The sequence below is a fragment of the Triticum urartu genome, chromosome 5 (assembly GCF_003073215.2).
Source record: "Triticum urartu cultivar G1812 chromosome 5, Tu2.1, whole genome shotgun sequence".
Lineage (NCBI taxonomy): Eukaryota > Viridiplantae > Streptophyta > Magnoliopsida > Poales > Poaceae > Triticum > Triticum urartu.
The window spans coordinates 186,365,388-186,383,454 of NC_053026.1; positions in this window are offsets into that span (position 1 = coordinate 186,365,388).

Consider the following 18,067-nt stretch of genomic DNA (forward strand, 5'->3'; position numbering starts at 1 on the left):
TAAACCCACAATTCATCGGTCTCAACAAACACACCGCAAAAATAAGATTACATCGAATAGATATCCACAAGAGAGGGGGAGAACATTGTATTGAGATCCAAAAAGAGAGAAGAAGCCATCTAGCTAATAACTATGGACCCGAAGGTCTGAGGTAACTACTCACACTTCATCGGAGAGGCTATGGTGTTGATGTAGAAGCCCTCCGTGATAGATGCCCCTTCCGGCCGAGCTCCGGAACAGGCCCCAAGATGGGATCTCGTGGATATAGAAAGTTACGGCGGTGGAATTAGGGTTTTGGCTCCATATTTGATTGTTTGGGGGTACGTAGGTATATATAGGAGGAAGGAGTACGTTGGTGGAGCAACAGGGGCCCACGAGGGTGGAGGGCGCGCCTGGGGGGTAGGCGCGCCCCCTACCTCGTGGCTTCCTCTTTTATTTCTTGACGTAGGGTCCAAGTCTCCTGAATCATGTTCGGTGAGAAAATCACGTTCCCGAAGGTTTCATTCCGTTTGGACTCCGTTTGATATTCCTTTTCTGTGAAACTCTGAAATAGGCAAAAAACAGCAATTCTGGGTTGGGCCTCCGGTTAATAGGTTAGTCCCAAAAATAATACAAAAGTGGATAATAAAGCCCATTAATGTCCAAAACAATAGATAATATAGCATGGAGCAATAAAAAATTATAGATACATTGGAGACGTATCAAGCATCCCCAAGCTTAATTCCTGCTCGTCCTCGAGTAGGTAAATGATAAAAAAGATAAATTTGATGCGGAGTGCTACTTGGCATAATTTTAATGTAATTCTTCTTAATTGTGGTATGAATATTCAGATCCGAAAGATTCAAGATAAAAGTTCATATTGACATAAAAATAATAATACTTCAAGCATACTAACTAAGCAATTATGTCTTCTCAAAATAACATGGCCAAAGAAAGTTCATCCCTACAAAATCATATAGTTTAGTCATGCTCCATTTTAGTCACACAAGAATGCTCTCATCATGCACAACCTCGATGACAAGCCAAGCAATTGTTTCATACTTTAGTAATCTCAAACCTATAAACTTTCACGCAATATGTGAGCGCGAGCCATTGACATAGCACTATGGGTGGAACAGAATATGATGAGGGGGTTTATGTGGAGAAGACAAAAAAGAGGAGAAAGTCTCACATCAATGAGGCTAATCAATGGGCTATGGAGATGCCCATCGATTGATGTTAATGCAAGGAGTAGGGATTGCCATGCAACGGATGCACTAGAGCTATAAATGTATGAAAGCTCAACAAAAGAAACTAAGTGGGTGTGCATCTAACTTGCTTGCTCACGGAGACCTAGGGCACTTGAGGAGGCCCATTGTTGGAATATACAAGCCAAGTTCTATAATGAAAAATTCCCACTAGTATATGAAAGTGACAAAACAAGAGACTCTCTATCATGAAGATTATGGTGCTACTTTGAAGCACAAGTGTGGCAGAGGATAGTAGCATTGTCCCTTCTCTCTTTTTCTCTAATTTTTGGGGCCTTCTCTTTTTTATGGCCTTTATCTTTTCTTTTCTTTTTTTATATTCCTCACTTGGGACAATACTCTAGAAAATGATGATCATCACACTTCTATTTATTTACAACTCAATGATTACAACTCGATACTAGAACAAAAGATGACTCTATATGAATGCCTCCGGCGGTGTACCGGGATATGCAATGAACCAAGAGTGACATGTATGAAAGAATTATGAACTGTGGCTTTGCCACAAATACTATGTCAACTACATGATCATTTTAAGCAATATGACAATGATGAATGTGTCATGATAAACGGAATGGCGGAAAGTTGCATGGCAATATATCTCGGAATGGCTATGGAAATGCCATAATAGGTAGGTATGGTGGATGTTTTGAGGAAGATATAAGGAGGTTTATGTGTGAAAGAGCGTATCATATCATGGGGTTTGGATGCACTGGCGAAGTTTGCACCAACTCTCAATGTGAGAAAGGGCAATGCACGGTACCGAAGAGGCTAGCAATGATGGAAGGGTGAGAGTGCGTATAATCCATGGACTCAACATTAATCATAAAGAACTCACATACTTATTGCAAAAATCTACAAGTCATCAAAAACCAAGCACTATGCGCATGCTCCTAGGGGGATAGATTGGTAGGAAAAGACCATCGCTCGTCCCCGACCGCCACTCATAAGGAGGACAATCAAAGAACACCTCATGTTTCAAATTTGTTACATAACGTTTACCATACGTGCATGCTACGGGACCTGCAAACTTCAACACAAGCATTTCTCAAATTCACAACTACTCAACTAGCACGACTTTGATATTATTACCTCCATATCTCAAAACAATCATCAAGCATCAAACTTCTCTTAGTATTCAAAACACTCATAAGAAAAAATTTACTCTTGAATACCTAGCATATTAGGATTATTTAAGCAAATTACCATGCTATTTAAGACTCTCAAAATAATCTAAGTGAAGCATGAGAGATCAATAGTTTCTATAAAACAAATCCACCACCGTGCTCTAAAAGATATAAGTGAAGTACTAGAGCAAAACTATATAACTCAAAAGATATAAGTGAAGTACATAGAGTATTCTAACAAATTCCAAATCATGTATGGCTCTCTCAAAAGGTGTGTACAACAAGGATGATTGTGGTAAACTAAAAAGCAAAGACTCAAATCATACAAGACGCTCCAAGCAAAACACATATCATGTGGTGAATAAAAATATAGCTCCAAGTAAAGTTACCGATAGAAGTAGACGAAAGAGGGGATGCCTTCTGGGGCATCCCCAAGATTTGGCTTTTAGGTGTCCTTAGATTATCTTGGGGGTGCCATGGGCATCCCCAATCTTAGGCTCTTGCCACTCCTTGTTCCATAATCCATCAAATCTTTACCCAAAACTTGAAAACTTCACAACACAAAACTTAAAGTAGAAAATATCGTGAGCTCCGTTAGCGAAAGAAAACAAAAGACCACTTCAAGGTACTGTAATGAACTCATTCTTTATTTATATTGGTGAAGCCCACTGTATTCCAACTTCTCTATGGTTTATAAACTATTTTACTAGCCATAGATTCATCAACATAAGCAAACAACACACGAAAAACAGAATCTGTCAAAAACACAATAGTATGTAGTAATCTGTAACTAGCGCAAGATCTGGAACCCCAAAAATTCTAAAATAAATTGCTGGACGTGAGGAATTTATCTATTAATCATCTGCAAAAAGAATTAACTAAATAGCACTTTGCAAATGAAAAATGGCAGCAGTTCTCGTGAGCGCTAAAGTTTCTGTTTTTTACAGCAAGATATCAAGACTTTCCCCAAGTCTTCCCAACGGTTCTACTTGGCACAAACACTAATTAAATACAAAAAACACAACCAAAACAGAGGCTAGGCAAATTATTTATTACTAAACGGGAGCAAAAGTTAAGGAATAAAAAATAAAATTGGGTTGCCTCCCAACAAGCGCTATCATTTAACGCCCCTAGCTAGGCATAAAAAGCAAGGATAGATCTAGGTATTGCCATCTTTGGTGGGCAATCCATAAGGGGCTCTCATAATAGATTCATAAGGTAATTTAATTTTGTTTCTAGGAAAGTGTTCCATGCCTTTCCTTAACGGAAATTGTAATCTAATATTTCCTTCCTTCATATCAATAATTGCACCACTCGTTCTAAGGAAAGGTCTACCAAGGATAATAGGACATGAAGGATTGCAATCTATGTCAAGAACAATAAAATCTATGGGCACATAATTCCTATTTGCGACAATAAGAACATCATTGATTCTTCCCATTGGTTTCTTAATAGTGGAATCCGCAAGGTGCAAGTTTAAAGAGCAATCATCAAAATCACGGAAACCTAACAAATCACACAGTCTTTGGAATCGTGGAAACACTAGCACCCAAATCACATAAAGCATAGAACTCATGATCTTTAATCTTAATTTTAATAGTTGGTTCCCACTCATCATAAAGTTTTCTAGGGATAGAAACTTCCAACTCAAGTTTTTCTTTGTAAGATTGCATCAAGGCATCAACGATATGTTTAGTAAATGCTTTATTTTGACTATATGCATGAGGAGAATTTAGCACGGATTGCAACAAGGAAATATAATCAATCAAAGAGTAATTTTCATAATTAAATTCCTTTAAGTCCAAAATAGTGGGTTTAGCAACATCTAGGGTTTTAATTTCTTCAATCCCACTTTCATCAAATTTAGCATCAAGATCTAAAAACTCTGAATTTTTGGAACGCCTTCTAGGTAAAGGTGGATCATATTCAGTCCCATTATTATCAAGATTCATATTCTAAAACAAAGATTTAAGAGGGGACACATCAATAACTTTTAGATCTTCATCTTTATTTTCATAGGAACTAGAAGAATACGCTCTTATAAAGGCATCTCTCTTAGCACGCATCCTAGCGGTTCTTTATTTGCACTCATCAATGGAAATTCTCATGGCTTTGAGAGACTCATTGATATCATGCTTAGGAGGAATAGATCTAAGCTTTAAAGAATCAACATCAAGAGAAATTATATCAACATTCCTAGCCAAATCATTAATCTTAAGCAATTTTCTTCAATCAAAGCATTGAAATTCTTTTGCAAAGTAATAAATTATTTAATATTAGATTCAAAATCAGAGGGCATCTCATTATAATAGCCATAAGAACTGTTGTAGGAATTACCATAATTATTAGAGGTATTACTAGGATAAGGCCTAGGATTAAAATTTCCTCTATACGCGTTGTTACCAAAATTATTCCTACCAACAAAATTCACATCCATAGATTCATTATTGTTCTCAATCAAAGTAGACAAGGGAATATCATTAGGATCAGAAGTAACACTCTTACTAGCAAATAATTTCATAAGTTCATCCATCTTTCTACTCAAAACATTAATTTCTTCTATCGCATGCACCTTTTTATTAGTAGATCTTTCATTATGCCATTGAGAATAATTAACCATAATATTATCTAGGAGTTTAGTAGCTTCTCCTAAAGTGATTTCCATAAAAGTGCCTCCCGTGAACGAATCTAAAAGATTTCTAGAAGCAAAATTCAATCCGGCATAATTTTTTTGTATAATTATCCACAAATTCAAACCATGAGTAGGGAAATTACGTATCATTAATTTCATCCTCTCCCAAGCTTGTGCAACATGTTCATGATCAAGTTGCTTAAAATTCATAATATCATTTCTAAGGGAGATGATCTTAGCGGGAGGAAAATACTTAGAGTTAAAAGCATCTTTGCACTTGTTCCAAGAATCAATACTATTTTTAGGCAAAGACGAAAACCAAGCTTTAGCACGATCTCTAAGCGAAAAAGGAAATAGCTTCAACTTAACAATATCATTGTCCACATCTTTCTTCTTTTACATATCACACAAATAAACAAAGCTATTTGGATGGGTAGCGGCATCTTCACTTGGAAGGCCGGAAAACGAATCTTTCATGACAAGATTTAGCAAAGCGGCATTAATTTCACAAGATTCAGCATCGGTAAGAGGAGCAATCGGAGTGCTAATAAAATCATTGTTGTTGGTATTGGTAAAGTCACACAATTTAGTGTTATCTTGAGCCATCGAGACAAGCAAGCAATCCAACACACAAGCAAACAAAAATCAAGCGGGCAAAAAGAGGCAAATAGAGAAAGAGAGGGAGGATAGAGAGAGAGGGCGAATAAAACGGCAACGGTGAAGTGGGGGAGAGGAAAACGAGAGGCAAATGGCAAATAATGTAATGCAGGAGATAAGGGTTGTGATGGGTACTTGGTATGTTGACTTTTGCGTAGACTCCCCGGCAACGGCGCCAGAAATCGCTCGTTGTCGGGAGTCAAATCTTGACTTGTGTGAACCTCCCCGACAACGGCGCCAGAAATCTTCTTGCTACCTCTTGAGCACTGCGTTGGATTTCCTTGAAGAGGAAAGGATGATGCAGCAAAGTAGCGTAAGTATTTCCCTCAGTTTTTGAGAACCAAGGTATCAATCCAGTAGGAGGCTACGCGCGAGTCCCTCGCACCTACACAAAACAAATAACTCCTCGCAACCAATGCGATAAGGGGTTGTCAATCCCTTCACGGTCACTTACGAGAGTGAGATCTGATAGATATGATAGGATAATATTTTTTGTATTTTTGTGATAAAGATGCAAAATAAAAGCAAAGTAAAAAGCAAAGGAAATAACTAAGCATTGAAAGATTAATATGATGAAGATAGACCTGGGGGCCATATGTTTCACTAGTGGCTTCTCTCAAGAGCATAAGTATTTTACGGTGGGTGAACGAATTACTGTTGAGCAATTGACAGAATTGAGCATAGTTATGAGAATATCTAGGTATGATCATGTATATAGGCATCACGTCCGAGACAAGTAGACTGACTCCTGCCTGCATCTACTACTATTACTCCACTCATCGACCGCTATCCAGCATGCATCTAGAGTATTAAGTTCATGAAAACAGAGTAACGCCTTAAGCAAGATGACATGATCTAGAGGGATAAATTCATGCAATATGATAAAAACCCCATCTTGTTATCCTCGATGGCAACAATACAATACGTGCCTTGCTGCCCCTACTGCCACTGGGAAAGGACACCGCAAGATTGAACCCAAAGCTAAGCACTTCTCCCATTGCAAGAAAGATCAATCTAGTAGGCCGAACCAAACTGATAATTCGAAGAGACTTGCAAAGATAACCAATCATACATAAAATAATTCAGAGAAGATTCAAATATTGTTCATAGATAATCTTGATCATAAACCCACAATTCATCGGTCTCAACAAACACACTGCAAAAAGAAGATTACATCGAATAGATCTCCACAAGAGAGGGGGAGAACATTGTATTGAGAACCAAAAAGAGAGAAGAAGCCATCTAGCTAATAACTATGGACCCAAAGGTCTGAGGTAAACTACTCACACTTCATCGGAGAGGCTATGATGTTGATGTAGAAGCCCTCCGTGATAGATGCCCCTTCCGGCGGAGCTCCGGAACAGGCCCCAAGATGGGATCTCGTGGATACAGAAAGTTACGGCGGTGGAATTAGGGTTTTGGCTCCGTATTTGATCGTTTGGGAGTACGTAGGTATATATAGGAGGAAGGAGTACGTCGGTGGAGCAACAGGGGGCCCATGAGGGTGGAGGGCGTGCTTGGGGGGGAGGCGCGCCCCCTACCTCGTGGCTTCCTCCTTTATTTCTTGACGTAGGGTCCAAGTCTCCTGGATCATGTTCGGTGAGAAAATCACGTTCCCGAAGGTTTCATTCTGTTTGGACTCCGTTTGATATTCCTTTTCTGCGAAACTCTAAAATAGGCAAAAAAACAACAATTCTGGGCTGGGCCTCCGGTTAATAGGTTAGTCCCAAAAATAATATAAAAGTGGATAATAAAGCCCAATAATGTCCAAAACAGTAGATAATATAGCATGGAGCAATCAAAAATTATAGATACGTTGGAGACGTATCATGACACATTTCTCCGATTTGGCTTTGCGCTTATCAGGTTGAAGCTTTTTCACATAAGCATCGCAGCCCCAAACTTTAAGAAACGACAACTTGGGTTTCTTGCCAAACCATAGTTCATAAGGTGCCATCTCAATGGATTTCGATGGTGCCCTATTTAACGTGAATGCAGCCGTCTCTAAAGCATAACCCCAAAACGATAGCGGTAAATCAATAAGAGACATCATAGATCGCACCATATCTAATGAAGTGCGGTTACGACGTTCGGACACACCATTACGCTGTGGTGTTCCAGGTGGCGTGAGTTGCGAAACTATTCCGCATTGTTTCAAATGAAGACCAAACTCATAACTCAAATATTCACCTCCATGATCAGATCGTAGAAACTCAATTTTCTTGTTATGATGATTTTCCACTTCACTGTGAAATTCTTTGAACTTTTCAAATGTTTCAGACTTATGTTTCATCAAGTAGATATACCCATATCTGCTCAAATCATCTGCGAAGGTAAGAAAATAACGATACCCGCCACGAGCATTAACATTCATCGGACCGCATACATCAGTATGTATTATTTCTGATAAGTCTGTTGCTCGTTCCATTGTTCCGGAGAACGGAATCTGTCATCTTGCCCATGAGGCATAGTTCACAAGCATCAAGTGACTCATAATCAAGTGATTCCAAAAGCCCATCAGCATGGAGTTTCTGCATGCGCTTTACACCAATATGACCTAAACGGCAGTGCCACAAATAAGTTGCACTATCATTATTAAACTTATATCTTTTGGCTTCAATACTATGAACATGTGTATCACTACTATCAAGATTTAGTAATAATAGACCACTCATCAAGGTGCATGACCGTAAAAGATATTACTCATATAAATAGGACAACCATTATTCTTTGATTTAACTGAATAACTGTCTCACATCAAACAAGATCCAGATATAATGTTCATGCTCAACGCTGGCACCAAATAACAATTATTTAGGTCTAAAACTAATCCCGAAGGTATATGTAGAGGTAGCGTGCCGACGCCGATCACATCGACTTTGGAACCATTTCCCACGCGCATCGTCACCTCGTCCTTAGCCAATCTTCGCTTAATCCGTAGCCCCTGTTTCGAGTTGAAAATATTAGCAACAGAACCAGTATCAAATACCCAGGCACTACTGCGAGCATTAGAAGGTACACATCAGTAACATGTATATCAAATATACCTTTCACTTTGCCATCCTTCTTATCCGCCAAATACTTGGGGCAGTTCCGCTTCCAATGACCAGTTCCTTTGCAGTAGAAGCACTCAGTCTCAGGCTTAGGTCTAGACTTGGGCTTCTTCACTTGAGCAGCAACTTGCTTGCCGTTCTTCTTGAAGTTCCCCTTCTTCCCTTTGCCCTTTTTCTTGAAACTGGTGGTCTTGCTGACCATCAACACTTGATGCTCCTTCTTGATTTCTACCTCCGCAGCCTTTAGCATTGCGAAGAGCTCGGGAATTGTCTTATCCATCCCTTGCATATTATAGTTCATCACGAAGCTCTTGTAGCTTGGTGGCAGTGATTGAAGAACTCTGTCAATGACACTATCATTAGGAAGATTAACTCCCAGCTGAGTCAAGTGGTTGTGGTACCCAGACACTCTGAGTATATGTTCACTGACAGAACTATTCTCCTCCATTTTGCGGCTGTAGAACTTATTGGAGACTTCATATCTCTCAATCCGGGCATTTGCTTGAAATATTAACTTCAACTCCTGGAACATCTCATATGCTCCATGACGTTCCAAACGTCGTTGAAGTCTCGGTTCTAAGCCGTAAAGCATGGCACACTGAACTATCGAGTAGTCATCAGCTTTGCTCTGCCAGGCATTCATAACATCTGGCGTTGCTCCTGCAGCGGGTTTGTCACCTAGCGGTGCTTCTAGGACGTAATTCTTCTGTGCAGTAATGAGGATAATCCTCAAGTTATGGACCCAGTCCGTGTAATTGCTACCATCATCTTTCAACTTAGCTTTCTCTAGGAACACATTAAAATTCAATGGAACAACAGCACGGGCCATCTATCTACAACAACATAGACATGCAAAGTACTATTAGGTACTAAGTTCATGATAAATTAAAGTTCAATTAATCATATTAACTAAGAACTACCACTTAGATAGACATCCCTATAATCATCTAAGTGATCACGTGATCCATATCAACTAAACCATGTCCGATCATCACGTGAGATGGAGTAGTTTTCAATGGTGAACATCACTATGTTGATCATATCTACTATATGATTCACGCTCGACCTTTCGGCCTTAGTGTTCCCAGGCCATATCTGCATATGCTAGGCTCGTCAAGTTTAACCCGAGTATTCCGCGTGTGCAAAACTGGCTTGCACCCGTTGTATGTGAACGTAGAGCTTATCACACCCGATCATCACATGGTGTCTCAGCACGACGAACTGTAGCAATGGTGCATACTCAGGGAGAACACTTGTAGCTTGAAATTTAGTAAGAGATCATCTTATAATGCTACCGTCGAACTAAGCAAAATAAGATGCATAAAGGATAAACATCATATGCAATCAATATAAGTGATATGATATGGCCATCATCATCTTGTGCCTTTGATCTCCATCTCCAAAGCACCGTCATGATCACCATCGTCACCGGCTTGACACCTTGATCTCCATCGAAGCATCATTGTCGTCTCACCAACTATTGCTTCTACGACTATCGCTACCGCTTAGTGATAAAGTAAAGCAAATACATGGCGATTGCATTTCCTACAATAAAGCGACAACCATATGGCTCCTGCCAGTTGCCGATAACTCTGTTACAAAAATGATCATCTCATACAATAAAATTTAGCATCATGTCTTGACCATATCACATCACAACATGCCCTACAAAAACAGGTTAGACGTCCTCTACTTTGTTGTTGCAAGTTTTACGTGGCTGCTATGGGCTGAGCAAGAACCGTTCTTACCTACGCATGAAAAACCACAACGTGGTATAGTGATTGCTTTTTGATCTTCCGAAAGAACCCTACTCATTGAATCCGATTCAACTAAAGTTGGAAAAACTGATACCCACTAGCCACCCGTGTGTGAAGCACGTCGGTAGAACTAGTCTCGCGTAAGCGTACGCGTAATGTCAGCCTGAGCCGCTTCATCCAACAATACCGCTGAATCAAGAATCAACTAGTCACGGCAAGCAATATGTATATACCCACGCCCACAACTCCTTTGTGTTCTACTCATGCATATAACATCTACGCATAGACCTAGCTCTGATGCCACTGTTGGGGAACGCAGTAATTTCCAAAAAAATCCTACACACACGCACGATCCATCTAGGTGATGCATAGCAGCGAGAGGGGATAGAGTTGTCCACGTACCCTCGTAGATCGTAAGCGGAAGCGTTATGACAACACGGATAGTCATACGTCTTCACGATCTGACCGATCCTAGTACCGAAGGTACGACGCCTCCGCGATCTGCACACGTTCAGCTCGGTGACATCCCATGAACTCTAGATCCAGCTGAGTGTCGAGGGAGAGCTTCGTCAATACGACGGCGTGATGACAGTGATGATGAAGTTACCGACGTAGGGCTTCGCCTAAGCTCTACAACGATATGGCCGGGGTGGAAATCTGTGGAGGGGGGCACCGCACACGGCTAAGCAATCAACTTGTGTGTCTATGGGGTGCCCCCTCCCCCGTATATAAAGGAGGGGAGGAGGAGGCCGGCCGGCCCTAGAGGGCGTGCCAAGGGGGGAGGCATCCTCCTCCTAGTAGGAGTAGGATTCCTCCTTTCCTAGTCCTACTAGGAGGGGGAAGGAAGGAGAGGGAGAGGGGGAGGGAAAGAGGGGTCGCGCCCCCTCCCTTAGTCCAATTCGGACTCCCATGGGGGGGCACCTCCTAGCTGCTCCCTCTCTCCCCCCTAAAGCCCACTAAGGGCCCAATAACTTCCCGGGGGGGGGGGGGTCCGGTAACCCTCTAGCACTCTGGTTTTTATCCGGAACCTCCCAGAACACTTACGGTGTCCGAACATAGCTGCCCAATATATCAATCTTTTTGTCTCGACCATTTCGAGACTCCTCGTCATGTTCGTGATCATATCCGGGACTCCGAACTACCTTCGATACATCAAAACTCATAAACTCATAATACCGATCGTCACCGAACGTTAAGCGTGTGGACCCTACGGGTTTGAGAACTATGTAGACATGACCGAGACTCATCTCTGGTCAATAACCAATAGCACAACCTGGATGCTCATATTGGTTCCTACATATTCTACGAAGATCTTTGTCGGTCAAACCGCATAACAACATACATTGTTCCCTTTGTCATTGGTATGTTACTTGCCCGAGATTCGATCGTCGGTATCTCATTACCTAGTTGAATCTTGTTACCGGCAAGTCTCTTTACTCGTTTCGTAATGCAAAATCCCATAACTAACTCATTAGTCACATTGCTTGCAATGCTTATAGTGATGTGCATTACCGAGAGGGCCCAGAGATGCCTCTCCAATACACGGAGTGACAAATCCTAATCTCGATCTATGCCAACTCAACAAACACCATCGGAGACACCTGTAGAGCATCTTTATAGTCACCTAGTTACGTTGTGATGTTTGATAGCACACTAAGTGTTCCTCTGGTATTATGGAGTTGCATAATCTCATAGTTATAGGAACATGTATAAGTTATGGAGAAAGTAACAGCAATAAACTAAATGATCATAGTGCTAAGCTAACGGATGGGTCAAGTCAATCACATCATTCTCTAATGATGTGATCCCGTTCATCAAATGACAACTCATGTCTATGGTTAGGAAACTTAACCATCTTTGATTAACGAGCTAGTCAAGTAGAGGCATACTAGTGACACTCTGTTTGTCTATGTATTCACACATGTACTAAGTTTCTGGTTAATACAATTCTAGCATGAATAATAAACATTTATCATGATATAAGGAAATATAAATAACAACTTTATTATTGCCTCTAGGGCATATTTCCTTCACCCTCCACCCTTGACGGCGCCACGTGGCTCTTCTAACTTAGACTCCAAGTCCCATGGGTGTCTTCTGGTCCAAGAATAATCATTGCGAAAGTTTTATTCCGTTTGGACTCCATTTGTTATTCCTTTTCTGCGAAGCTAAAAACAAGGAAAAAACAGGAACTGGCACTGGGTTCTAGGTTAATAGGTTAGTCCCAAAAATAATATAAAATAGCATATTAATGCATATAAAACAACCAAAACAGATAATATAATAGCATGGAACAATAAAAAATTATAGATACGTTGGATACGTATCAAACTCCTTCTCGAGAAAGTGTCCATTCTTAGTGACAAACACTTTGTCTTCGGACTTTTGGTAGAAGGAATACCAAATTGTTTCTTTGGGATAACCTACAAAGTAACATTTGTCTGCTTTGGGATCAAGCTTATTTGGCTGTAAACATTTTACATAAGTCTCGCAAACCCAAATCTTGAGATGCGCCAAATTTGGTTTCTTCCCATTCCATAACTCATATGGTGCCATCTCTATAGACTTAGATGGTGCTCTTTTCAATGTATATGTTGTTGTTTCAAGTGCATGCCCCCAAAATGATAAAGGCGGGTTAGTAAATGACATCATTGACCTAACCATGTCCAACAAAGTTTAGTTACGCCTTTCAGATACTCTGTTTCTTTGTGGAATTCCCGGAGAATAAGTTGTGAGACAATTCCACAATCACTTAGATGTTGGATAAACTCATGACTAAGATATTCTCCTCCACGATCAGATCGTAGATATGTAATATTCTTGCCACGATTATTCTCAACTTCATTCTGAAATTATTTGAACTTTTCAAATGTTTCATACTTATGTTTCATCAAGTAAATATATCCATATCTACTTAAGTCATCAGTGAAGGTTACGAAGTATAAGTATCCACCGCGTGTTGGAATACTCATTGGACCACACAAATCACTATGCATTATATCCAATAATTCCAGTGCCCGTTCTTGTCGGATTTTTGGTTCCGGTAAAACCCTTGAGGTTCGAACACTGGGGTGCACATGAAGATCTCTCCTCCCCCCAAGCTCTCACCCTTGCCACAATCTCAAGGCTTAGCGCGTCGAACTCGCAGAACAAAGGGACACAAGATTTATACTTGTTCGGGCCACCGATGTGGTGTAATACCCTACTCCAGTGTGGTGTGGTGGATTTCCTCTTGGGCTAAGGATGAACAGTTATAAGGGAAGAACAACCTCCTAAGGAGAGGTGCTCTTGTGCTTGGTGAGTTTGTGTGGTTGCCTCGGTGAAGTGGATCCGGTCCAAGATGAGATCTGCTTTCTCTATGGTGGTGGCTAGTCCTATATATAGAGGCCAGGGTCCTCTTCCAAAATATTAGGCGGGAAGGGATCCCACAACGACCAATTTGAAGGGGGACAGGTAGTACAAGCTATCCTGACAAAAGATGGTCTTCGCCTGCCAAAGGCTCTGGTGATGACGCCGTCCTGGGCTCCACGATGGCCTCCGTCATGTCGTCCTGCTGGTCTTGGTCTCGTTGCACCGATATGGAAACCTTTGCATGCTGCCTCGGGACTCCTCGCCCGTGCTTGCCTCCTTAACACCAAAGAGGAAACGAGGACACTGCGCACGCTAGCGCCAGCCTGGTCCCGGCCTGGCCTTGGTCATCATGGCTTGCGTCACAGGAACCTCGTGAGGCGCCCTTTGCCTTGATCTCTCCGTCCCTCATGAGCCATCCTGGTGAGCCTGTCCCCGAGGAGGTCTTGCGTCGTCCGCCTCGCGAGGCTTGGCCCCTCGCGAGGGTCTTGAGTGTTTCGCCGGTGAAGATGGGCCGTAAAGTGCCGCTGGTGGAACCATGCTGTGGGCCGCTGGCAGGCAAGTCTGGGGACCCCAGTTCCCAGGACATCGACAGTAGCCCCCAAGCCCAAGGTGCACTCGAACTTGGTTCGAGGCGAAGCCAAGGGGTTAGTGTGGAGCATCGTGGGCCCCAACTACCTGCGGCCTTGTTTGACGCGTGGCGGTCGATTGGACGTGGGCGTCTCTGCTTCCCCATGCAGCCTTGATATCCGCCTGGCTAGGCGGCCATCGTGACTTACAAAATTATCCCCCATTGCCGGTGACGCGCCCCTCCAACTCTCCTGCCTTTTCGAAACAATAACCTCCTCCTCTAATCTATCCCGAGCTCAGCCCTCCTCGTTGCCATGGCGCCCCAGCGAACGGAGAAGGAAAAGAAGAAGTCTCAGTCTTCAGCCGGGCCACCCTCGGCCATTGAACCCGCCGTTGGCCGATCACTGGTGCTCAACCAGGAAGCCATGCACAAGGTTCGCCCTACGCTCACCGCTGACTCCAACGAATGGGGGAGGACGGCGGCCTGGCCCGCGTCTCGCGCCTCCATCGACAGGACAACCATCGAGGTTCCATTCTTCATCGACGCCTTGTGGGTTGGCCTGGTTCCTCCTTTCTCTACCTTCTTCAATGCCGTGCTCTCCCACTATCGGATCCTTATGTTGCACCTGGATCCCTATGATGCCCCCGATTTGACCGTACACTAATCATACACGCAAACGTGTACGATCAAGATCAGGGATTCATGGGAAGATATCACAACACAACTCTACAAATAAAAATAAGTCATACAAGCATCATATTACAAGCCAGGGGCCTCGAGGGCTCGAATACAAGAGCTCGATCATAGACGAGTTAGCGAAGCAACAATATCTGAGTATAGACATAAGTTAAACAAGTTTTCCTTAAGAAGGCTAGCACAAACTAGGATACATATCGAAAGAGGCGCTGGCCACCTGCCTCGATCCTCCTAAACTACCCCTGGCCATCGTCAGCGGTCTGCACGTAGTAGTAGGCACCTCCAGTGTAGTAGGAGTCGTCATCGACGGTGGCGTCTGGCTCCTGGGCTCCATCGTATGGTCGCAACAATCGGGTATAGAAAGGGGGGAAAGGGGGAGCAAAGCAACCGTGAGTACTCATCCAAAGTACTCGCAAGCAAGGAGCTACGCTACATATGTATGCATTGGTATCAAATGGAAAAGGGGTAGCATATGTAGACTGAACTGCAGAATGCCGGAGTAAGAGGGGGATAGCTAGTCCTGTCGAAGACTACGCTTCTGGCCGCCTCCATCTTGCAGCATGTAGAAGAGAGTAGATGGTAAGTTCACCAAGTAACATCGCATAACATAAACCTACCCGGCGATCCTCCCCTCGTCGCCCTGTGATAGAGCGATCACCGGGTTGTATCTGGCACTTGAAAGGGTGTGTTTTATTAAGTATCCGGTTCTAGTTGTCATAAGGTCAAGGTACAACTCCAAGTCGTCCTGTTACCGAAGATCACGGCTATTCGAATAGATTAACTTCCCTGCAGGGGTGCACCACATTTCCCAACACGCTCGATCCCCTTTGTCCGGACACACTTGTCGGGGTCATGCCCGGCCTCGGAAGATCAACACGTCGCAGCCCTACCTAGGCACAACAGAGAAGTCAGCACGCCGGTCTAAATCCTATGGCGCAGGGGTCTAGGCCCATCGCCCATTGCACACCTGCATGTTACGTACGCGGCCGGCGTGCAGACCTAGCCTCCCTTATACAAGAGCAGGCGTTCCAGTCCAACCCGGCACGCGCCGCTCAGTCGCTGATGTCACGAAGGCTTCTGCTGATACCACGACGTCGAGTGCCCATAACTGTTCCCGCGTAGTTGTTTAGTGCGTATAGGCCAGTAGCCAGACTCAGATCAAATACCTAGATCTCGTTAAGCGTGTTATTTTGAAGTAACCGCGAACGCCGACCAGGGCAAGCCCACCTCTCTCCTAGGTGGTCTCCGCCTGCCCTGTCGCTTCGCCTCAAAGAAACAGTCGGGGGCCGTCGGGAACTCAAGCCCACCACTACCTGGATGGAGCCACCTGTCCTTTCAGCCCCCTCATCCGAATCACATGCGGGTACTCTACGAGCCGACCCGACTTTTGGTCACCACCTGTATAGTATGTATGTATGTACCCGTGATCACCTCCCGAGTGATCACGACCCGATAGTATAGCATGGCAGATGGACAAGAATGTAGGGCCACTGATGATAAACTAGCATCCTATACTAAGCATTTAGGATTGCAGGTAAGGTATCAACAATAGTAGGAAGGACATGCTATGCATCAGAATAGGATTAACGGAAAGTAGTAACATGCTACACTACTCTAATGCAAGCAGTAGAGAGAAGAATAGGCGATATCTCGTGATCAAGGTGGGGCTTGCCTGGTTGCTCTGGCAAGAAGGGTTCGTCGTTGATGTAGTCGATCACAGGGGTACCGACAATGGTCTCAGGGTTTACCGAAAAGAAGTAACGGAGGGGAACACAATAAATAATAGAGCAATCAAAGCATCACAAAGTATAACATGGCAATACGTGGTGCTAGAGGTGACCTAATGCAGTACTAGGTGCTACCGGCGAAGGGGGCAGGGATATCCGGGAAAGTATTCCCGGTGTTTCGCGTTTTCGGGCAGATGAACTGGAGGGGGAAAGTTGCGTGTACGCTATGCTAGGGATGTGTGGCGGACGAACGGGTTGCGTATCCGGATTCGTCTCGTCGTTCTGAGAAACTTTCATATAGAAAGTTTTTTCCATCCGAGCTACCGTTTATTTTATATTAATTTCCAAACCTTTAATTGAATTACTAATTTTCGGATTTAATTTAATTCGAAAATAAATTAATATTCAATTACTATGGGTACACAGAAGTGTACCCAGCAAATGCAACAGAGAGGCTGACTGGTGGGTCCAGTCAGCTGAGTCAGCCGCTGACAAGTCAGCCTTATCCACTAGAATAGTGGAGTGGTCCCACCTGTCATTGTCTCAACCATTTTAATCAGTGGTTAAATTTAACCCAAGGCTAAATACAGGGGAGGCCCCACATGTCAGGGAGTAATTAGGTTAGTTAATTAGCTAGTTTAATTAAGTTGTGGTTAATTAGGAGGCGGGTCCCAGCAGTTAGTGGCACTGGACGTCATTAGCGGCTGGGTTAAGCGGACATGTCAGCGGCACCGACGTTTAGCCGCCGGCAACGAAAACACGGTGGCGACGCACGTGATGTCGTCGGAAATCGGCTACAAGCCACCAAAACGGGCGCCGCTGGTCGCGTTCGAACGCGCTTGAAGTCCCGCGTCCAACGGTGCTAGGGGTGGGAGCGAGGGAGGTCCCAAGCGACGCCGATGATGGGCGAAGGCGATGGCCGGAGCTCGGTGAGCTCGGTTTCAGGGTCGCAGCGTATGGCGAGGTGACCCAAGGGCATCAGATGGTTCTTAGGGGGCTCAGGAACACGAGGCAAAGCTCGGTTGCGAGTCCTGCGAGCTGTGGCCACGGCGAAGAGTCAAACGGCGGCGACGAGTTGTCAGACGTGGTAGCGGTGGTAGCTAGTGGGGGAGCCAGAGCTCAAGGGAAGAGGGGAGGATGTGGGGGCTCACAGAGGGCCGACAGGGGGCTCAGGCGAGCCAGGGGGTGCCGGAGTCGAGGGGATCGACGGCGAGGTAGCAGCGGCGTCCGACGAAGGGGATCGAGGCAGATG